At 44.7% G+C, this 24,022-nt stretch overlaps 1 protein-coding gene across 1 annotated transcript in view; it reads right to left on the bottom strand.

The window, feature by feature from the left end:
- Positions 1–16,404: 16,404 nt before the first annotated feature.
- Positions 16,405–24,022, bottom strand: part of SCAF8 (SR-related CTD associated factor 8) — a 2,093,867-nt gene continuing 2,086,249 nt past the window's right edge. Inside the window, exon 24 of the transcript XR_011268119.1 lies at positions 16,405–16,963. The gene's annotated coding sequence lies outside the window, so the exon portion shown is untranslated. The remainder of the gene's footprint in view (positions 16,964–24,022) is intronic.

Raw genomic sequence — 24,022 nt, forward strand, 5'->3', positions numbered from 1 at the left:
GAGATGGTTTGTGTAAGAAACATGACCTATGGGAGCGTGCTGGAGTTTGGGGTTGCGCCTCATTTTCTCGCATCGTGATGTTGACTAATTACATAATCAGGCATAGATAAATTGTCTTCATATGCGATGGCGGCGTAAAATCTCTTTGATAATCGTGTGGTTTTTTTCATTTTGAAAACCTGTGGAGCAGGGCGTGGCGGTGTTGGTGGCTGTATTTAGGATAGCATGGAATGTACTGGGAGTTTGGGAGGCCTTGGTATATCTGGCAACTCTTACTGCCGTATTCCAAAGTCGATCGGTCGGTTGGATAACATCCAGCGTTGCAGGAGGAGCGTGCGGCAGATCAGAGCCATGAGCTGCTGGGCATAGAGAGTGAACAGCAGTTTTGGAGGTACGTTGCCTCACAACAGATATTTGTTCCTGTATTGATGACAACAGGCATGGGTGGACTGGCCTATAGGGAACTCTGGAGAGTTCCTGGTAGGCATCAGCACCCTGGGCCTCTTTTGTGTGGCAACCTATTTTATTTCTAAACTTTCCCATAGGAAAAGGGTTGGGCTTGCTGAAAATATGTAATATGGGGCCACTTTGAAAAAGATTTCCAGGTCCTCTTTTTGTTCCCAGTCCACCCTTGACAACAAGCAGCCCGGGTGTTGTCTCTTCCCCATCGCCACGTTGTTCTGCCTGCGACTGCAGTAGGCAGGAAATAGAAATACCACACGGCAGCCAAGGGTATGCTGGCGCTTAAACTATACTGCATCTGACTTCTTCCTTTTCCCTTCAGGTACTGCCCAAACTCGAAATTTCCTTCTTTCAGCCCCCCTACCCCCTTCCTTGTTCAACCTCCTTACGTTTCCTCTCCACGTCCTATTAACATTTGTCATCTTAAAATCCTGCTAGATTTCACTATTTGGTGACGAGCCCAGTGCTCAAAATCGACAGCGGTTCTTTGAGGCAAAGACAGAACTCAATGTCGCCCTTTACTTTTTGGCAGCAGTTTCATGCTTGTGCTGGCACTGGGATTTTGGGGGGCCTTCCCAACAGGACGCGTTTAGAAACATGCGCAGGCTTCATCTATTACCCTTGTAAGTGTTGCTGTTTTAATTATCACCGAGACCAAACGAAAAAAAAACATGCTACTGGAAAAATAGAAGCTGGTGGAAATTCTGAAGGCTTTGTTTCCTTTGAAAGGCATCAGTGGAGCATGTGTTGAGGGGGACATTATTATTCAGTTCTGCGGCACGTGTGGGCGTTTCGCCACGTGGTGTGACCTGGCGCCGCTCCAACGCAAACTGCGTCTCGCTTCCACATCGCCGTTGCAAGTGTAGTACATGAAGCTCTGAGAAACGCTTGGGTGGCCTGAATGGAAATGGCGCGAAACCCGCACACAATAGGCTAATATTTTGATAAACTGCCTGCCATCAAACAACACGCGCTCACATTTTAAGAAGCCCACACAAGTTTCCAAGATTTAGACCACTGTTCAATTTTGGATAATATAAACGGCCCAGCCATACCGAATTATTTCCATTCAGCCACTGACCATTTTTTTTTTAAAGACAAGCAATGGCAAAGACAAGTGATGTTCTTTTTCCCCCCAGAGGACAACAACAAATTCTGCATTCCTGCCTTCGAAGCTCAGGTTAGCTAACCGGAATTAAGTTAGGCTGCACAGGTAGGGTTCCCAAAATTGGTCTAAGCACCTGATTCACAAAGGATTGCATCTTAAAAAAAGGGCCAAGATACAATTTTTTCCAGATGCCCAATTCCTGGAATTACACAAGTCACTAAATTCACAGAGATGACTTGCATATTTCCCCGCGGCGGGATGCCCTTGTGCACATGAACCGCCTCTTGCCTCCCTGAATACGTTTATTAATAGTCTCCCATCAGGCTCACGTGGGCACTGGAAGCTATCTCAAAAAAGAGGGCTTAAAAAGCACTGTCATGTTGAAATGATTAAGAAAATAGCATTACTACCCCTATCAAAGGGATAGAAATACATTTGGGTCATACTGCTGCTGTTCCAAGAGAAAATAGCACAGAAGGGTCTACCTCGTCCAAAAGCAGGCAGGGTATGCCTGGAAACCCCCTCGTCCTGGATGTCTGATGTTTCACACATGCATTCACGAAGGCAATGAGCAAGCACGCTTCAGATATGCAGGCATTCTTACAAGTCTTCTGAATTTCTGCTGGCTTATTGTCATACAAATGAAAGTGATACATGAGGCCATCACCTCGCGTGCGTGAATTGCGTTATAAGTGTGGATTGTCACGAAGGACAATAAAATCAAATTATCAAATCAACTCAGTAACTCCAATGTTAATTGCATTTTTAGGGATGTGTTACTGTGTGGCCCAAAATAACAAACTGGGCCGGAAAGGCATTCAACAAAAGTGACAAGAATAGTCCAAGGGTTAATACGTCACTATGTAAAGGGGACACATGCCCAGCCAACATCGTCAAAGACTGCGCCACAGCCTTAGCCCCATTCATCACCACCTTTATCAACGCCTCCTTCACCAACAGTACCGTCCCACTCACCCTCGAGGAAGCATGGGTGCGCCCACTACTAAAGAAACCCACCCTTGACCCAGACTCCCCCACCAACTACCGTCCAATTACTACAGTGCCCTTCCTGTTGAAAATCCTGGATAAGGCTGCATACCTACAGATTCAGTCTTACCTAGAAAGCCACAATATCCTAGGAAAAAGACAATCCGGCTTTCGCCCTCGTCATGGCACAGAATCAGCCCTCTTGGACCTCAAGAATCAATTATTTGAAGCCAGGGACAAAGGCAAATCCTCACTCCTCTTACTCTTGGATCTCTCTGCGGCCTTTGATTTGGTTGACCATAAGATCCTGTGCAAACATCTCAAGGACACCGCCCACTTCTCCCATGAAGCCACCACCTGGATAACCTCCTTCCTGGAAGGCCGAGCGATGATGGTCTTCTCCGATCATGCCTCAGCCACCCCTTCCCCCATGGAGTGTGGAGTGCCACAAGAATCCTGTACCTCCCCCACTCTATACAATCTCTTCACCCTCCCACTGTTCAGCGACCTAGAAGAATTTGGCATAGCCTTTACCAACTATGCCGACGACACACAAATTCTTCTGCCCCTTACTGGGAACTATGAACAAGACCTTAACACACTCCAAAAGACTTACGCACGCATCCAGGCCTGGATGGCAGCCAATGGTCTCTGCCTAAACGGGGAAAAAAACGAAATCCTACTGATAGGCCCCAAAGAGTCCCTAAATACACTGAATGACAAGTATAATTCCTTCAACATTGAGAATACAGTTATCACAGCTTCCACTGCAGTGAAAACTCTTGGGGTATACCTTGACGCCACCCTATCAATGGACAGGCAAGTCAGCGCCATCTCATCCTCAGCTGCACTCACTACAAAAATCATAAACGCAGTAAAACCACACCTATCACCAACCAACTGCCTCAACATCGCCAGAGCCACCATTGGCGCAAAACTGGACTACTGCAACATCCTGCTCCTAGGCACCTCCTGCAAAAACATTAACAAACTGCAAATGGCACAGAACAACGCCCTCAGAGCGGCCCTCAGCATACCTAGGAGAGAACACATCTCACAGGCAAGAAAAGATGCCCACTGGCTACCCATCAAAGAACGGATAACATTTAAAGCCCTCACGATCATTCACAAATGCATTGCCCAGACAGCCACTGCCTACCTGTCTGAAAGAATACACCTTGCTCCAACCCACAGACCAATGCGGGACCAATACTCCCAGCTATTATCAGTTCCAGTCTTCAATAGAGCCAAAGCGGGCGGTACAAGCTTTGACGTACTAGCCCCTAAAGCTTGGAAAGCACTCCCGCCCAACCTACGTCATGAAAAATCTCTCACAGTCTTCAGAAAGATGCTAAAAACTAATCTATTCAACTAACTGTCCTTACAATGCCTAACCTGCCTACGTAAAGACTTTTTGTCCCAAAATCTCTATAACTGCTATGTAATGTACCTGTACTAAGTGAATAGGCTGTAACAGCGCCACGATGCCTACGGGCCGCTGGGCGCTTTATAAATTCAAATAAATAAATAAATAAATAAATAAAATAAATACTAACTAATGATTCAATATGGTTTATCATCAGAGGTGTAGCCAGGATTGTCTAAGAAGTGGGGCCTGAATCTAATGTAGTTGGGCCCACCACAGTGACATTAACATATGTAAACACCCACAAAGTGCTGCCGAGTGGGCATTTGCAGATTTTGGATGGGCCTTGCCGGCTCAAACCCTACCCTGTCAACGCCTCTGTTTATCGTGTGCGGGGAGTGTTGGCCAGTGTGGCGTTACTACCCTACACTGTGTGACTCTCCTTACAGAAGTCTGCCTTCAGTTGCTGCTACCGGACCGGACTGTGGATGTAGAGCCTTATTGTTAAGATCTCCTGCTCCAGCGTATGCGCAGCATGTGCGGGGAGTGTTGGCGAGTGTTAGCTTAGTGGGAGCGCTGACGGAGGGTGGTTCGGCTCCCCCTGCTTTATACACTTACCTATCTCCAGCTCCTGCAGACGTGGAGCGAAAACTGGCGTTTAGCCTCCTCTGAACCGTCTCAGCAATAAACCCGCTTTGGACGCCGAAGCGGCCTCCTGACTCCTGACTATTCGGATGGTAAGCCAACTTCAGTGACTGTTGTTGTTATCCACTTTGTTACATATAAAATCTATTCCTAAATGATTGACAATTGCTGACGAGTGGAGGGCTGTACCACTAACATTGCTTGCTGGCCTACCCCTCACTGGAAATTCTTGATTCTGGTTAAATGAGGCTGTGAGCACAGACAGTTAAAGCCTCGCTGTCTAGTTCTTTTAGTAGCCAGGAAAAGCAGCTGGCAGTGTTGGAAGTAAAATAACTAAACTGCAACAAAAAAGGGGGGGGGGGTTCCTTTAAATTTATACTCATACCATCTGCTCTTTGGAAACCAGTGGTACTCAGTGGGGAGGGTCCATGTGTGCGACGAAGAAAAGAAGCATGGAATCTTCTAGTCAAGGCGTAGCCAGGACCCGCTTACAGGCAAAAATGGGCTCTGTTGGAACTGAGCAGATGCCTAACACCCCCAACTTGAGTCCCCTCTTCCCAGTGAGGCCTTCGAAAAGCCTGCCTAAAAAAGGTCCCTCAACAAGGAACGTGGAATCACCAACAGATATAGTGGTCCCTCCAGGTTATGATGTAGCAGAGGGTTTTACAACTAATGAAATAAGTGACCTTACACTCTTATGGATTCTGAGGTCACTATAGACCCAAACCAAGTGTTGGGTCTCTCTAATTTCGATCTTGCAGCTAAACTGTCAGAGGATATATCAACGTTATCTGAGAAAATGATCACCCAAAGACGTAAGAGTCTATCGGCCTCATTAAACGGTAGGCGGTAAGGGTTTACCGGTACCGGTATTTTACCGGTACCGGTAAATCCTTACCGCCTTACTACGAGGTCCCTTTGCGGGTTGGGGTATTTAACGCCTGCTTTTAGCAGGCATTAAAAACCAACCCGCAAAGGGACCCAGAGAGCTAATTACGGTACCGCAATTTGCGGTACCGTAATTAGCGCCTTCCCCATTCCCATTATGCTCTATGGGGCAAAAATGGGAATGGGGAAGGGCAATGGTGGAAGGGGGAATTACCACCAACTTGGAATGGGGCGGTAATTCCCCTTTCCACCAAGGCGGTGCCGGTATATTACCGGCATGAACCATGGCACTAATAGCACCATGGTTCTCCGCCTACCGTGTAATGAGGCCCTATCACTTATAAAGGATAAACTGGATATCCTAGATGAAGATCATGTATCAAATAAAAAGGCCATTTCAAAAGATTTAAAACAAATGCCTGAAGACGTTGCCTCACAGCCGGCTCAGGTCCCAACAGGTGTAGCTGAAACACCAGTGCCAAAGCCTGTGCAAATGCCTACGCAAATACCAGTGAACCTGTGTAACCCTCCGGAAAGTGATGAAGTGCTAAAGGACACCCCAATGGCTGATGCTAACATAGAAGAAGAGGATTGTTTTAATAGCAGAATGGGGTCTCACGATGCCTCTTCATCAGGAGATTCGAGTATGGATCGAAATTACAGTGATATACGAGACTGCAGTCGTAAGCAGAGAGGCATTTCTACGGCAGACCTGGCCTGCCTATAAAATACGGTAATGGCCTCTCTGGTCCTCTCCTTATCCCCCTTCTGCAAGCTGTACGAATCTATTCACTCGGCAATCGCAGAACAAGTAAATTTAATGCATTCTTACCAGCTGAAATTGGCTAGCCTGGATGCGTTCACAAAGAAATTGAAAGAAAGGCTAGACGTGGAAGCTGAAACTTGCAATCAATGGCAGAGAAGGTTGTGTGACTTGGCTAGGAGTGAGACCGCCGACAAAACCCTCTTGATGGACGCTCTCCTAGAAGATGGGAAATGGATGAGGGAGCATTGGAAACCAAAAGAGCGGGAAATTGTAAAGGACAAATGCACCCCTCGGGTCAACCATGGAGTGGAAATTGAGGCTGGTGCTCCTAGTGTGGCTGACCAAGCACAAAATATGATTGATTTGACAAAAAAAACAACCATAGAGCCCCCTAAGAAAAATGCTTTCTCTATTCTCAAATCTTCCTCATCACTGCTATCCAACAAAGAAGGAACTAGGGGGCAGAAAAGGAAGAGTGAGGTCTTACAGGAAAAGAAGTACAAAAATCTGAAGCTGATGCCGAAAAAAAAGATGAATGGATCCAGAGCTTTCTTGAGGAATCTACAAACTCCAGTTCGGTTGGTCTCATCTGAAAATACGAAAAGACCTCGAAAAGAGATGAGCTTGATCCATGTACAGTCTAAAGAGTCTGCTATCGAGGTTGCCCAAAGTTAAAATTCTTGCAGTAATATGGAAGAACTCTCATTCGAATCGGATGAATGCTTTAGCGATCTCTTGGAGAATATAGAGGAAGTCGAAGATGAACAATGGAACAATCTAAGTGCCTCTGATTGGAAAGAAATTGAAAAACAAGAGGTTCTGATATCCTTAAAAAACAAAGAGTTAAGAAGGTTGCAGTCTCGGATCCTTGAACGTAGCCCCAATCTTTTTAACTTTGGAAGATAAAAGAAAAATCGGGGATCTAAAAGGTGGTCTGATGCTACAGATCGCTAAAAACAAGGAGGATAGAAGACAATCGGTGGTAGACCGGAATAGATCTGATGTTAAAACAAAGGCAAGCACTCAAGCAAGGAGAGAAACTAAGCAAACAAGTAAGGCTGAAATAAACCTTAGACCAACTCGGCCTGAGAACCAGCATTCAAACATCTGCAATAAGTCGAAGGAGATCCCGAAGGTGCTACTGACGAGGATAATAGCAGACCAAAGGTTTTTGCTCCTTAACAGGAGCAATGTGATGAAGCTTCTGCAGTGTGTACCAGCATTGCGATTTATATCCACCGAAGATATAAGAGTAGCGTAAATTCCATCAGAAGACAGGGGAGACCGTGTAATTTTACACCTAGACTCCTCGCTCATAAAAGAAGCAATGCTGGAACAAAGTGAAAGATTACTCTTCTTGGGATATTATCTTACTGACTACTTGCGGATGTCCAAACAGGATAACCGAGTGATAAACAGACCCTCTCAAGGGAAACAAACCAGGATTCAGCCTTCCTAAAAACCCCAAAAATCCAACAAGGAACTTAGAGATAGATTTGAAAAGGCTGACAATGACCATATCAAAAAATGAAATGTATAAACTGGTGAATTTCACGATTAGGAACGAAGACTGTGTTAGCCTTGACAATTAAAATCCGGCCAAAGCAAGAAAAGAACTTCCCGGCCATACAGATTGGAGTTGGATTGCTGGAAGCCTGGTGCAGAAGAAGGATGAATAGCTCTCCAGCAAAGAACCAAATGAACAATTAAGAGTGGGATCTTGGAACACTCGTGGGTTTGACTTTCTGTTCACAGATCAAGGGCTTATTCTTGGGGGCTATATAATCATATGCCTCCAGGCGACATGGCTAAGGAATAAGCCAGCATGTGACGGATATGAAGTGTACTTAAACCCGGCTCTAAAAGGGAAGCAGGGTAGACCCTTCTCTGGCTTACTGACCCTTGTCAAAGTAGATTGTGGATTTAAGGTTCTTTATTATCATATGCCCAACCCATATACCCAAATATTGGAGGTAGAAAGGTGACATATAAATGGCATCTCCAAACTGTTACCGATAAATGTGTATAGAGGAATGAAGGGCCCCTCTACGGAAAAAGGGTTGGGGGTGATTATGGAGAAAATCGACCAATTTCTCATAAAAGGGGATAACCTTGAAATACTTATCTGTGGAGATTTCAACTTTCACCTTCTATCTAAGGGGGCCTGCCTATCCACTATGCAAATTTGGAAGGCCTGGCCAAGAGATGGATGGAGGAGGTCAAGAGCCGAGATTTGGAATTGTTGAATGGGCAAACTGTGGGTGACTGCCCAGGTGTGAATATTTGGAGTAACGGCACACAGGCAGCCTGTTTAGATTTCTGCTTTGTTTCTTCGTCACTGGGGAAAATGATCTCTAGGTTTGAGGTCATACAGCTACCCCACCGTGATCATGAGCTATTATCTATTACCATTGAGACCCCCATTAGCAGAGATAAACTGGTTGTTATGCCCCCTGTAGAGGTTAATAAAGGCATGAATAGATTAAAAATCCCCCCTGGAAAAACCCCTCTCTTGGCCTTATGGTTGGAACAAGAGATCGCAGAGGCGAACATTTAGTGGAATATGCTTCGACCCTGAAAGGTTTTATACGAAAAGCTGGTAAAAATGGCATGCTACATCTAGCGCCTAATCATACATATGACATTGAACTGGTGAAAGTCAGTCGACTCCACCGGGCGGAGGTGAGGAAACTGAGACGCATAAACACTCTATCCTCGAAGCTGTTACTGAAAAAATGTAGGCAAGTTTATAAGTACTGGGTAACAAGTCACAGATCAATACTAGTTCAAAATGGCGCTGAGAAATTCCTGTAACTTGTGGGACCTTATTAATAATGGGGGATGCAGTAAGAAACATCAACTGATAGTGGGGCGTGATTGAAGAAAGTTGGGTTAGCCATTATACCAAATTATTTGAGGGTCCTTCCGATATATTAAAGACACAAAAGGGACGGAGCCCTGATGGTTGGCTCTTTGAATTTGACGATGAGGAAGTTAGGTCTATGATCATGAAGCTCGGCTTATCCAGAGCTGCAGGACCAGAAGGGGTCTCCAATAGTATGATGAAAAGGAACCCCGAGGCCTGGGCTAAATTCACCTTCTCCCTGTTCAAACAGGTGATGCTAAACAGGAGGGTGCCCAAATTTTGGAGAGACGCATGGGTGGTTCTTGTGTTCAAGAAGGGCGATAGGACTGATCCCAAGAACTATCGTCCTATCGCCCTCCTGGACCCTGTGGGAAAGCTTTTTGCTTCTGTGATTCTTCAGGGCCTTAACGCATGGGCATTTGCAAAGGGAATTTTCGACCCGACACAAACAGGCTTTCTAAAGGGGGTGTGGACCTCCATAAATGTACACATTCTGAACCTGCTAAAACGGAGGACGTTGGCTAATAACACCACAATATACATGGCTTTCCTAGACCTACATCAAGCCTTCGACAGAGTTAATAGAAACCGCCTATGGGCTACATTGAAAGCCTGGAATTGCCCTATTGACATCCTAGAGGCAATACAAGCGCTGTATACAGATACTTCTATACAGATGAGACTGGTAACGGGAGGCCAGATGTCTAGAAAGATCTTGACTTTTTGTGGCCTAAAACAAGGCTGTGCACTCGCTCACATTCTATTTTGTCTGCATCTATCTGGCCTAGGCATCTCACAAAATGTAATTCGTGCTTTTCCACCAAAGCTGAATGGCTGTCAACTGCCATGGTTAATTTATGCAGACAATATTGTCTTTCTAGACCAAACGGAAATCGGCCTACAACGCAGACTAACAGCCTTTAACAACTATTTAAAAACCAATGGCATGAGAATGAATGTACAGAAATCTCAAATTCTAATCATGACCACTGCCAGGAAGAGGAAAATAACAGTTTTCTCATGGAGGGTAGAAGATCTATGTCTGGGTGTAGTAGAATCCATTATATATTTGGGAGTTAAAATGAATAGAAATATTAATGAAAATGCTTATGTGATCTGGCTGAAAATGAAATTACAAACCCATACGAATCAAGGACTTGCTAACCACAGACGCTATGGGGCCTTCTCCATGATACTGATTTTGATCTTCTATCGGCAGAAGGTAATACAAGTTCTTACTTATGGTGCAGAGACCCTGTCAAATCTAAGTAAAACAATATGGCCACAAATGGAAGGCCTTTTCTGGCAGAAGATTGCAAGGCTACCTAGGTCTTTATCCACAGCCAAAATCCCTCATGAGCTACGCCTCCCCTCTATGGCCTCTATTGTACCTCGGAAAGAAACTTCTTTTTACAGGAAACGTATTATGTTGGATGACCCCCCCCCCCCCTTTTCTATTCTGTGGCCAGATAATGAGTCAAAAGAAAAACTGCTAAATCATTGGTCTAAAGTGATGTGGGAGACACTGTGCATTCTGGAGGTGGATATTGACTTGTTAAGGGGAAACCCTATTAAAGTAAAGTCAATATTGGAAAGTGCTGACTGGATAAAAACATGTGGAGCGAGGCCAGCTATGCCTTATTCATTTAAATGGTGGATGGAAAAAAAAGGTCTAAATGATCCCCCGTTTATCTGTGTAAGTTGCCCTTGTCATTTTATAGGGAACTTCTCTTCCACTGCCGTTTGAACATTATGCCAACAAGAGAAGTTAATTTTAAACGATAGCAGAGAGGTATTGGGAACAATGCCTGTCGCTTCTGCAAAAAGAATGATGAAGTGGAACCGCTCTTCCACATTGCAATGGAATGCGAAGGACTCATTGGGGAAAGATTACACTTCATGGGAAATTACTTGAAGGTATCCCTAACCTTGGAAGAATACTGGGATTGGTTACTGATTGGACACAAAATAGGGCCTATTCTGGCTGTGCTCAAATGTATTAACTCAGTGATTGTTCTGAAGCTGGGGGCAAACTAATTATGGCTGAACTGATAGGAAATTGGGTATACCGCAGAGATGTGTTCTTTTTCTTTCTTTCTTTTTTCATTGTGCTTCTTTGCTTTTCCAAAGGAAATAGGTAAATGACTGTCTTGTTGGAAATGTGGAATTTTGCTTTTGTTTCTTTTAAACTGTTAAAAGTTTCTTTTGTACTATAACTTTGTTTTTAGTTTGAAACCAATAAAACATTTAAAAAAAAAGTTTCTCACCAGTCCAGAGTTCCACCATCCACTCCCCATCTAACCTGAGACTGGGTGATCTTCTCCCCATGTTTCCTCCCCTGGTTATTTGTTTATCCCTTCCTGACAAATTGCCTCACTCCCCCTTTGCTAACTCCCGCTCTGTTGTACTTCTGCTTTCCTCACGGTATACTCCCCACCATGTCTTGTAAAACACCCAGTTGCAACCCAAAACTAGGTCTGCACTCAATACATACCCTAAAACAATAATAAATAACACCACTCTTGCCTCCACTTTCCTCACACTGAGCATGTTAGCGTTTCCCACACCTTGGCTACCTTTCTTCTAACAGTGAGATCTCTTTCAGACTTGAGCTTTATGGTTTCCCCACCCTGCTTCTTTCTCATTTCAGCCTTAGGCTTCCGACTCTCTCCTGTGAAGGTTGATTCCCCCGTGTAGTGTAATGTAGTGTAATGTTGACACTTTCTCTCAAATCAAAGAATAAAAGGTCTTGCAGAGGCAATGGCATCTCGCTTGGGCCTGGAGAGTTAGACAGGTTGAGAGGTTGGCCAACTGATCTATTTTGCCATCATTTGCTAGTCATACCAACCTCTATACCCAGAGAGCTAGCCGTATTTTTACATTGTAACAAGCCACTCTTAGTCATGTGTTACAGAGTTAATCTCTGCCCCATTTTATTTTTTCCTAGCACCATTTTTGCAACAAATATGATGTGTACAGGACAGGCTAGTGGCAGCAAACCATTTTTTAGCTTTATTTTGGTGCACTACCATGCACTGTTCTTTTTACCACTAAAATGCCATCTCGAGTACCATCTACTCAAAATGGTTGCTTCTTGTGGTACAAAACCTGAATTGATTACAGGAGAAGCATGGTATCTTTCAAGGAGCTATCCTCAAAGTGTACATCTCTGACAATGGCCCAGCTGCCCGAGGTTGGGACGGCCAGAGATTTCTTGAGATCAAGTTGGACCTGTGCTCCCCAGAACAAGTGTTCACTGACCCGCAATAGTTGGTACCAGACTTACTAAACTCTAAGAGAGATATATTTCACGAAGAACTGAGGATGCTCAACCAGTACGTCCACAAAATCAAAATCATATTGCGCTCAGACGCGACACCTATGAAACATAAGGTTAGGCCAGTTCCCTTAACTGCACTCAAAGAGCTTAAGTCATTACGTGATGAACATTTCGGGCAGGGCGTCATCAAATCAGTGGAAGCCCTGGAATTGCTGAACCCAATCGTTCTCACGAAAAAGCAAGGCAGTCTGAAAATGCTTCTGTGCATGGATCTGCACAGTCGGAATATGAACATCGTTTCAGACTCCTTCCCCTTACCAAATATCACTGAAGTACTGCTGTTAATTCAAGACGCAAGGTTGTTCACACTCAAGAGTGCTCATAAGTCAGATTGGTCTTTATACGGAGTCCAAGCATCTAACAGCATTTGTGACCCTACAGGGCACTTTTCAATATACCCAAATGCCATTCGGTCTCTCCTCCGCGGCTGCAGTCTTCCAAAGACTAGTCACCAACTTGCTCAAGGACATTCCTCACGCTGCCTTCTTTTAGGATGACTCTCACAATTCCATCCTTTCTCAGGTCTTAAACATGCTCGAAGAAAGTGGATTCACTCTGCGGAAAGAAGAATGCATGTTCAAAATGTCCAAGGTACGATACCTGGGATACACCATTACTGCTGGAGGAATCTGTCCTAAAGTATCATTGGTTGAGACCCTTATGAAGGCTCCCAGACTGACCACAAAGGAGCAACTTCAATCATTCACGGGTTTGTCAGAATACTATGTGAAGTTCATTGAAGCGTTCTCTGCTAAAATTAAACCACTCTGACACATATTGAAGAAAAACACACCTTATAAGTGATCACTAGCATGCCAAAATGCATGTGGCATGATCATATTGAGTATCTTCAGTGCTCCTACTTTATGCACTTTTGCACCCGAAAGGCACACGATTATCACACCCTGGCGCCAGTGCTTATGGTCAAGGGGTGACTACAGCAAAACAAAAGAGGTAATGTCTGGAAGGTTTAGGATTCATTTCAACCTCTGGCATTGCTCTGGGAAACACTCCAGACCATCTTTCGTCTCCTGGCAAGCCATTACAAAAGGGTAAAGACCATATGCAAATCAGCATTGGTCCCACCCCAAAAGGGTCAGTCCAGCCCAAACAGTTTGGTCACATCCCTTCTGCACAAGACCACAAGCATCCCCAAACATGTTTCAGCCTTGTCGGGCCTCATCAGTGAGGAGTAGCTTGGGTCTCTAGGCCCAGCAGGCATGGAACCCACATCTGGGCATACCCTTCCCACTTGGGGTAACTAAAGCAAAACAAAAGAGGTGATGGCTGGAAGGTTTAGAATTAAACGCAACCTCTGGCATTGCTCTGGGCAACCCTCGAGACCATCGTTCTTTGCCTGCCAAGCCATTACAGAAGGGGAAAGACCATATGCAAATCAGGCTTGGTCCCACCTCCAAAGGGGCAGACCAGTCCGAACTGCTGAGTCACATCCCTTCTGCACGAGACCACAAGCACCCCCAGACATGTTTTAGCCTTGTTGGGCCTCATCAGTGAGGAGTAGCTTGGGTCTGTAGGCCCAGCAGGCACGGGGCCCACGTCTGGGCATACCCCTCCCACTCGGGGTGAATAAAGCAAAACAAAAGAGGTGATGGCTGGAAGGTTTCCGAATTAATCTTAACTTCTGGCATTGCTCTGGGTAACCCTCCAGATTATCGGTCTTTGCCTGCCAAGCCATTACAAAAGGGGAAAGACCAAATGCAAATCAGGCTTAGTCCCACCCCAACAGGGGCAGTCCAGCCAGAACTTCTTGGTCACATACCTTCTGCACTGGACCACAAGCATCCCCAAACATGTTTTCGGCCTTGGGTGTCAACAGTGAGGAGTAGTTTGGGTCTGTAGGTCCAGCAGGCACAGGACCCACATCTGGGCATACCCGTCCCACTGGGGGTGACTACAGCAAAAGAGGTGATGGCTGGAAGGTTTAAAAATAACCTTAATCTCTGGCATTGCTCTGGGCAACCCTTCAGACCATCGTTCTTTGCCAGCCAAGAATCTTCCACTTTAACTGCACCCTTACAGCAAAATATAGACCGAAATCAGAGCAGACGGATTCTTTTTCAGAGCAGACGAGCTAATACCAGCAGCATCGCTCATTAATGCTTTACTATTTCTAGTTCATGAAGGTCACCTACATTGCACATTATCAATGTGAAAGTTAAGAGAGCACTACTGGTGGTGAGGCATTGGCAGTGAAATGGAGAGGCACATTACTTCTTGTGCAGCATGCAAGGAAGCTGCCAAGCTTCTCTCCATCCCCCTATCCCCAAATGCCCATGACATCTGAATAATAGAACGGGCATCCACATAAAAAGATAGGACTAGATTTCATTGGGCCAATGGACCATACACCCACTAAACAAAAATATGCAGTGGTGTTGGTGGACTACACCTCCAAATGGGTGGAAGCAGAATTCATGAAAGAAATAACCACAGATCAACCATGCAAGCGCTCACAACAGTTTTCAGGAGGGATGGATGTCCTGAAGAAATAGTATCGGACAATGGTGTTCAATTGGTCTTGGGTGAAACCATGAACTTCCCGAAACGCAAGAACATAAAGAACATTTGTGTAGCCCTTTACTACCCAAGGGGCAACGGATTGTTAGAACGAACCAATCGTATGATCAAAGAAGCAATCCAGCAAGCCCGAGCGTGCAGTAACGATTGCTATGAAGCTGTCCAGAAAACCAAATCTGCTCATAGAGTGACAATGAATTCTGCCGCAGGATTTACCTCTTTTCAATCCCTAGGTAAATCGCACAGTAATTAACCATGTACATTCGAGGACACAGAGCACCAACTCACTGCAAGTACGGATTAGCAATGGCATTTGAATAGCAGATTGAATGAAAAATGGGATCTGCATTTAAACTGTAGCCTCAAAGTGATCCTATTGTAGCCCCTACCAATTATGTTCCAATAAGGGAAAATATACAAAACACGTTCACTTTCGTAACGTTCACACAGGCCTCAGTTTAAAAGATCTGGTGGAGGCAGTGCTCGCGCAAAGGTCCATGCTCCTAGCCACAAGGCCAGTGGCAGAGTTGTCACCTGATTCGGACGATTAGCAACCAGTTTAGGGTGGGAGCCATTAATATGACTAGTGGAGGCATTTCCACCAGCTAGATTATCTGCACTGCCTCAAGGAACTGAAGCATCAGCTTGCCCCACTCTCCTATTGCTTGCAGGCACCAGAGATGCCAAAGGGATTCCCTTTGCTTATCTGTGCATTTGCAGTCAAAAAGAGCAAATACCCTTTGACATTTACAATGCCCGCAAAGAGGGTTGGACTGTGTCTTGCATCACCCCAATGTTAGCGGTGGTGGCGGCATTGCTGCTGCCTCCTGCCAGCACCATCCAACCATTTACAAAAGTAAGCAGCAGTTTCCAGTAGTGTGGGAGGGGCTGCCGGGGGTGGAGGCAGAGATACAACGAGCAAAGTTAGCATTAGCTTCCCCCAAATTGCGTGAAGCTGGATGTACTGTTATATTTCCTCTCCCACCATAGATTCAAATCACTTCCTTATGTCATGGTGAGTGCAATTAAAGAACTCAGCGGTGCAATTAACTGTATGACGAACATGAATGCAATATTAAATCACTATTCATTGCATGTATCAAAGCCAAAAGGTGCATGTTGTGCGTGAGGATAGGTTCAATTAAAAAAACAAGAGCAGAAATATAGCTGAACTACAAATATGCTGCAGGAGGATAAAGAGGCACAGGAAGAGCTTTCTGCAAGTTTCAAACATCCAATCAACCACCACTATATTCTCTACTTAATGGCGTTGGCAAACTGCGTCAAAACTCTTGGCGGGTGAGTCATAGGGCAAAAGAAACAACTGCTTTGTTTTCTGTGATGCTGTGACCCTAGTCAAATATTTTCCATGGAGACATTATAATTTCATGCTGTTTTGAACGAAGCATTAGGCAAATTTCAGGATGAAAAAGGCATATTTCTTTTTTTCACATTTCCAAAGCATTTTTATTTTAATCAAGTTTTCTTTTTTGCCTATATGGTGTAACATATTACAACTTTATAGCATGATCCTAAACAGCGAGAACAATAAGGGATATCCGTTGAGGTATTTTCTTTCCAAGGCGCAGCAAAAGGCAGTTTTCCTGCATTAAGGCTAGTACTTACCATCCTTCAATGTTCGTGTAATGTTCAATTACAAAAATGTCCTGAACATTCTGTCTCCTGGTTTATTTTGACAGCTCCTGCCAAACATTCTACTTTGTCTGCTCCTCATACGTACTCGGGTGATAACACAATATATCTGACTGGCTACACTGTGTAGCCTACTTCAAAGATCAAAAATACAACACACACTTGGTCCTGGGCATATGCAGGTTCCTCCAAGGGCCGTGTAGCCACAGAGTTCAATTTTTCAAGAGTCCAAGTGTACATTCTATGGTACTATGCGCACAGGCATGTGGCGTGTAGTACGTCTCTTCATTCTTAGTGCATGATGAGAGCCAACTGCCATGTCTTCAGCAGTTACGCATTGTATCCTGTTAAAAGAAAAAACATGAATTACTGATTACAGTAGGCCATAGTCACACAGTTATGTTTTCACACACACTCATCAACCTGTTACCAACAAAAAGTACCCTTTTCCCAGAGTAGTAAATCTTAAAGTGGTAGATCTTAGCCCCTGCAACCCCAGTATTTCAATCTCCTGAAATGGTCTGGCTGCAAAATGACATAACAGAATTGTTTTTACACAACTAAAAGCCCATTGAGTATGTTGGTTCCAACATTTTTGCTTCCTTTATGCTGCCCATACAGAGACTACTATAATTCCAGCAATTACTCAAGACGACAGTTGGGTGTCACTGGTATTTACTGTGGACGAAACTTTCAAAGCCCTACGATCCCAAAGAAATGGTAAGGACCCTGGAGTTGACAGGATCCCTATCGATCTTTTTAAGGAAGATGAAAACATTTGGGTCGCAACCCTCGCATATTCATTAATTGCCAGAATATTTTAAATGTGGTTCCCTCTAGCTGGCAGCAGGCTGGGATTGTGCCTATTTATCAAAAAGGCGATTGGAAATTGGGAAATTATAGACCAATCAGCCGTACTGATAGCCTCCCAAAGGTCTATGGCAAACTGTTCTTATCACACCTGGAGAAATGGGTGGTTGAGAAGAAGATCATGTCTGACCTCCAGTCAAGGTTTAGAAATGGGCTAGGTATCATCTAGCAGGCTTTCTGTCTATATCCCATTCTTGGTAAGCATGTGACCTTAAACAAGGGAACTCTTTTTTTTGTTTTTGTCGATTTTAAATCGGCAAATGACTCAATTGACAGGACCATATTATAGAACGTTTTAACTGATCTCAAAAAGCTTTATGGAAACAATTCAGCCACAGTTAGGTGTGGGTAGGGTGGATAAAATACTAATGCATTCCGTGTCTCAAAAGGTGTGCACCAGGAATGAATACTTGCCCCTCAATTACTAAACACGAAGTTGGCATCCTCATGTATGCAGATCATACTGTTTTAATTTCAAAGACGAATATGGGTATTTTAAAGCACCTTTCAGTACTTGTAGAGTTCTGAAAGTAAAGAAAATTTCAAATCAACTGCTCTAAAACAACAGTGATGGTATGTCATGCAACACGCAAAATGAAAACAAACATTGCTAAGGCGGGGAGAGGCTCCAGCAGGTGAGTTTTTATGACTACCTGGGAGTTAGGTTTCAGAATAATCTAAAATGGTCTGCTCAATTATCTAAAAGTGACCTTACCTCAAAAGACAATCTGGAGCTATATATACACTAAATACACAAACTGGATACCACCTCCCTGTACAGTACTGGAGGTTTTCTCAGTGCAAGTGCAGTGCACTCCCTTGTATGGCAGCAAACTTTGGGTGTTCGATGACACTTCTTCCATGGCAACAGAAAATATTTTATTAAGAAAACCTTTAATCTCCCCACCAGTACCCACACTATTTTGTTACTTTTGAAAACAGGGTTTAGAGCATTTAGATATGTTACTAGACTCCCCCCTACTACTGGGCACGGTTAAATGACTCCACTCACCTGAGCTTTTATAAGGAGATGTTTATAGATGTTGTAGAATCTGTTAATGGTAGATCTTGGACAGTGTACAAGCATCTCCACAGCATATTGCAAAGTATTGGGATTCTGCACTTCCTCACTGAAAAGTTCACCATTACGGAAGAGACCACAAGGGGTAATTACATTCAAATTGGACACCTTGCAGTTGAAGACCATGATTTTTGATACAATCAACTTACTTGACATTTAAAATTAATTTGGATCCTGAACCTTATCTTAACCACATGTTTCTCATTGTAAAGTGAGCGTTATATGTTAACTTTGGATTGAACGTCTTCCCTGTTGCATCACTGCCCACAAATGGTCTCTGCACTCTTCTAACCTTTGCCCGTTTCCATTCCAGAAGCCGAATCGGAAATACATTTTTTGTTCATCTTTTCCGCATATGCTAATTTGAGGAGGTGATGGCTCCACCCCCTCGTTTATAAATACCAGACATGCTCCACCACAGATGTGCACGCATTGCGCAAATCGACTGTTTATGAGCATGTTATCTTTGCAGTATTTCGTTTTTTGAATAAGGCCTGCCGAATAAAAGGAACTACCTGAATTAGTGGACATTGTATTCAATTGTAGGTTGTCTTCATTTTTATCTGTGATATTTATGAATTTTACTATATGATGTCAAGAACCTGCACGTAATTTCTTGTTTTTTAACTTGCTTTATAATCTTTGCACACTACTTTTATAGGCATTGCCTGAAATAAAGTTGATTGACTAGACTTAAGTATGTGTAGCCATCCACGTGCCACAGGCCCTCTCCACGCTAGTGCTTTTCTCATTATTCATACTTCACCATCACACTTAGATATAATTATGGAGTTTAGCCATGCGTCACTTCTAGATAAAGATTAATCATGCATTACACTTGGAGAGTTTAATGAAGTTTAGCCATGCGCCAGACTTAGACAAAACTGAAGATTAGCCACGTGCCCTGTTCAGATAGAATTGAGAAGATTAACCATGCATCACACTTAGATAGAATTATGGAGATTAGTAATTTGTCACAACAGATAGGACTGTGTAGATTAGCGACATAGGAGATCTTAGCGAGTTGCCAAAGCACTAACTACCCTGCTTCTACTTCCTCAAACACACCACCAAAACATGATACACGCCCAGTGGGCCAGCCAACCTATAACCTAACATACACCCAACACAAGCAACACACACTTACAACAAACAAACCTGGCCACTGGACTCTACCCGTACAGGCACAACAAGCCCATGTGCACAAACTTACACACCTGCCCATCGACACATAAAACACATACACACCCCAACAGAACAGTCACATACAAACAGCCAAGGCATTGTGCCATACCCATATGAATACAACAAGCAGTGTGCACAACCCTAAACACCAGCAATCTACACATAAATCACACTGACACACCCCAACACAACAAACATCCACACAGATAACATCCCAGGCATTGGACCTTACCAGTACGGATACAACAAGCCAGTGCACGCAACCTACCATCTGCAAGCCAACACACATAGATGCCAGTTCCTCCTGGTTCTGGATCTATCCTATCATTCTTCCTTCAATAACCAACCCTGTCCTCTTTCTTGCAGAGCCACGTGAGCGCCTGGATACTGCCCGTGGGTGGTATCGGTGCACAGTATAAATCAACATTATTTAAGAAAATATACAGCGAAGGAGGTCTTTTTTGCTTTTTAGATCAAAGGATTTTATAGAGTGTTTGAGGTAATTTATTTAGGTGTTTTGCATAGTGTTATATGTCTCATTGAGACCGCTTTAAAGTATTTGTCTGTTTTGTGGACAATGGCACGGTGAAGTCTGGCCTCACGCTGTTGGCCTGCCGTGGTTTTATGATCAGCCAGTGGACTATTCAATCTGGAGTTTTGCTTGTGCAATCATTCCGGAAGAGTCTGCTTAAGAGTTGGTCTATCTTTCAGAAGAAGTCGTCTGCTGTCCTATGCTGATTCATCTAAGTGAATTCCTTTGTTGTAATTCACTTTTGAAGCAGTTACTTGCTTTTCTTTTGTTCTTTTTTTATTTATAATGTGGGTTCCACCCCATACCTAACCCTGACACTTTCCACCCTACCCTTATTCCCCTTACACCCAAACATACATATATGAATTACTCCCCACAAAGTAAATGCATCGAAATGAATTAGAGCAAAGTAATTCACGTTGACGAAACAACTGAACACCCAGCAGTACACCTTGCAGGGTAAGGCATCTGGAAAGTCATTGTAATCAATTCAATGAATCCCCAACACGTGAGAGAAAAGGAGACCATCCTTTAGTTACTCTTTTAGTCTTCTCTACAATATGTTTCCTTATCGATGCAGAATGTCAGCAACATCGGGGCATTCATGATGGCATGATATTTAACTGATTCTGATGCCAAGGCAGTTCAAAGCCCCGGTGGATTCCTTTCATAATAAAGTGAATGAGGGGGAGCACATTATAGTTTCAAGTATTGAATTGATCAGGGTCTGAATGCAGGGGACAAAAGACAGACTTTGCAGGATCCAGCCCATGAAGGCAGCACCCGCAAGGTGTGTCTTTTGTCCCTGCCCTTTCATCCAGTCCTTTTTGGGGCATCTCTCCCCTGACCTACTCCTATGCTGAGCGCCCCCTCCATCTCAACCTACCCGCCCCTTCCACTTGCCTGCTGCACCTCCTGAAGTATCCCTCGTCGATCTATAGGCCAGATGCCCACGTTTTGCAAGTTGTGCTTTTGTATGCAACCTTTTGTGTGCCAGGCTTTGGCTTCAAGGCATGCAAAAAGGGAACGGATTGAATTGATAGCTTTCACATATAGAGCACATATTAATATTCTCAACCAGAACTAAAAGTAATACATTTGTAAGATCAAGAGGGACTGGGTTCATCTCTAGGAGTGGAGTCTAAGAACTACCAATAAAAGAGTTGCTATGGTGAGTAATTTATACATAGTGGTATACAGAGTCCCATACCCCCATGACTCCTGGGAAATTCTAAAACATGGAAACCGTGAGAGGTGACAGGCAGCCTATTCATAAACAAACTTTTAAAAGATATTTTATGAGGGGTTGGCCAAACAGATCATATGACTTGGAGCTAACACCCTTGGAGTCAAAAACCATGAGAGGCAAACAACCTGGCTGATCTTCAGAAGACAGAAACACAGAGAGATGACACTGGAAAGCTGCTAAGGGTGTCACAAATCTAACTGCGAAGAATCAGATGTCGTACAGTGAATAAAAACATACTTCATCTTTCCATATTAAGATGCAAAGCAAAACAAAAGAGGTGATGGCTGGAAGGTATATAATTAATCTCAATCTCTGGCATTGCTCTGGGCAACCCTACAGACCAAAGTTCTTTGCCTTCCAAGCCATTACAGAAAGGAGAAAGACCATATGCAAATCAGGCTTTGTCCTACTCCCAAAGGGGCAGTCCAGACAGAACTGCTAAGTCACATCCCTTCTGCACGAGACCGAAAGCCTCCCCAGACATGTTTCAGCCTTGTTGGGCCTCATCATTGAGGAGTAGCTTGGGTCTCTAGACCCAGCAGGCACGGGACCCATGTCTGGGCATATCTGTCCCACCCGGGGTGACTAAAGCAAAACAAAAGAGGTGATGGCTGGAAGGTTTAGAATGAATCTCAACCTTTAGCATTGCTCTGGGCAACCCTCCATACCATCGGTCTTCGCCTGCCAAGCCATTACAGAAAGGGGAAAGACCATATGAAAAAGGGCATGCAGGTGGAGGTTGCCCCACGGCCTGAGGCAGTGAGAAGCTTGTAACAGCACCACCCTGTCCGCATTGCAGGGATCTGGAGGCGAAGTGAGGGGCGCCGCTCCTGGCTGGAGCTCTGGGATGAGGGGCAGCGGTACTTTGGAGGAAAGGGTGTCACCTAGAAGGTTTCATTCGTACAATGCAGGACCCGAGTAGTGAATAGGGGAGACCCTTCCCGGTCCAGCCTGTGGCAGCCCTGGAAGGCCAACCACATTGACAGCAGCGGTGACGCAGTGCTGGAGGCAGTGAGGCAGTGAGCAGGAGCATCAATCTGAGGGTGCTCATTCCACCCTCTATTGGTGAAAAATAAGCAAAGGACAGGGACGGAAGGGGCCATGGCGGCAGGCAACTTGGGGATGCTGCAGCAGGATGTTCAGACAATACTCCTGGAATTCAAGGCATTCAGGGTGGAAGTACAAACCTCTATGGGTGCCATCACTGAAAGGGTCTCTAAGGTAGGAGAGTGGAAGCAGACCGTGGAGCACAATCAAAGAGCAGCGGACATATCGGATGTGGGCCTGGAGATGCGGGTTAAAGAGAGTGAAACCAGGGAAAGAGAGGCAAGGAGCAACCTGGACGACGTAGAGAATAGAGAAAGGAGGAACAATTTAGGGATATGGGATCGCCCGAGTAAGGAAGGTGAGTCGCCTAAGAACCTGGGGCTCCTGCTGGGTCGAGTGCTGAAGAAGCTTATCGTGGAGGCATTTCACAGAGAGAGACACTTTGACAGGGTCCACAGAGGTGCAGGAGGAGCCAATGGGCCTTGCTCTGTGGTGGCTAAATGTCACAACTATAGGGACAAGGAGGACATTTTGCAGAAGGCACTTGCGGTGGGGGAAACAGAATAGGCAGGCGCCTCCATGCAATTATTTCAAGATTTCTCAACTTACACTATGGAGCAAAGGAGGAAATGCAGGCCCTTGATGAAGTGGTTTTAGGAGGAGGGGGTGAGATACCAGTGGCGGTTCCCCTTTGCCCTTTCCTCTGAATACAACAGAGAACCATATGAGCTGAAACAGGGGGAAGGGACCACCTAGCTGTTGGCAGAGATGCAGAAAGAAGGAGCGACACAAGATCAGGAAGGCCAGCGCAAGCTAACCAAGTGCTTCTATATTACGTGTTCACAACCAAAGGGGCGTAACAAAGACTCTGCCGCAAGGACATCAAGGAAGCTTCAGGCAATCAAAGGCTCCCGGCTGAACGAGGGGTGCCGCTGTAGAATGTTATACAATCTAGGTTTGGAAGGGGGAGTGGTAAAGTTGCAATAGTTTATAATTGAGTTGTTTGATGGTTGTAACGCTCACCTGGTATCCACAGGGACGTCACTCAGCCTGTTCTGACCTCTTATGACCTCAAACCCTTCCCTGGAGGCTATTCGACTGCAGACTGGGCCTGAAACACAGGATTGGTAGAGTTTAACTCCCTATTGTCTCTGTGTGCTTGAACCCCTTCTTCCCCGGGGTCCAACCCTTCCCTTTGATCCACAGCTCACCTTGTTTTCTTGGATAGTGTGCTCTCCGTCCTGCTTTCAGCGCAGGGGCGCGTTGATTGATGCGGGCTCGTTGCTGCCTAGTTACTTCACTGGCAAGAGTCCGACAGGTAAGTATAATGAGTCTTTTGAACAGTTCTCTAACTTCGTTCCTTTCCTTCCTTAGATGATGGCCGGCGTCCGTGGATGGCGGCGTGCTGCTGAAATGAGTAGCGCTGAAGGTGAGTGAGA

This window comes from Ambystoma mexicanum, chromosome 4q (assembly GCF_040938575.1).
Source record: "Ambystoma mexicanum isolate Mex_15411 chromosome 4q, UKY_AmexF1_1, whole genome shotgun sequence".
In the NCBI taxonomy this organism is placed as follows: Eukaryota; Metazoa; Chordata; class Amphibia; order Caudata; family Ambystomatidae; genus Ambystoma; species Ambystoma mexicanum.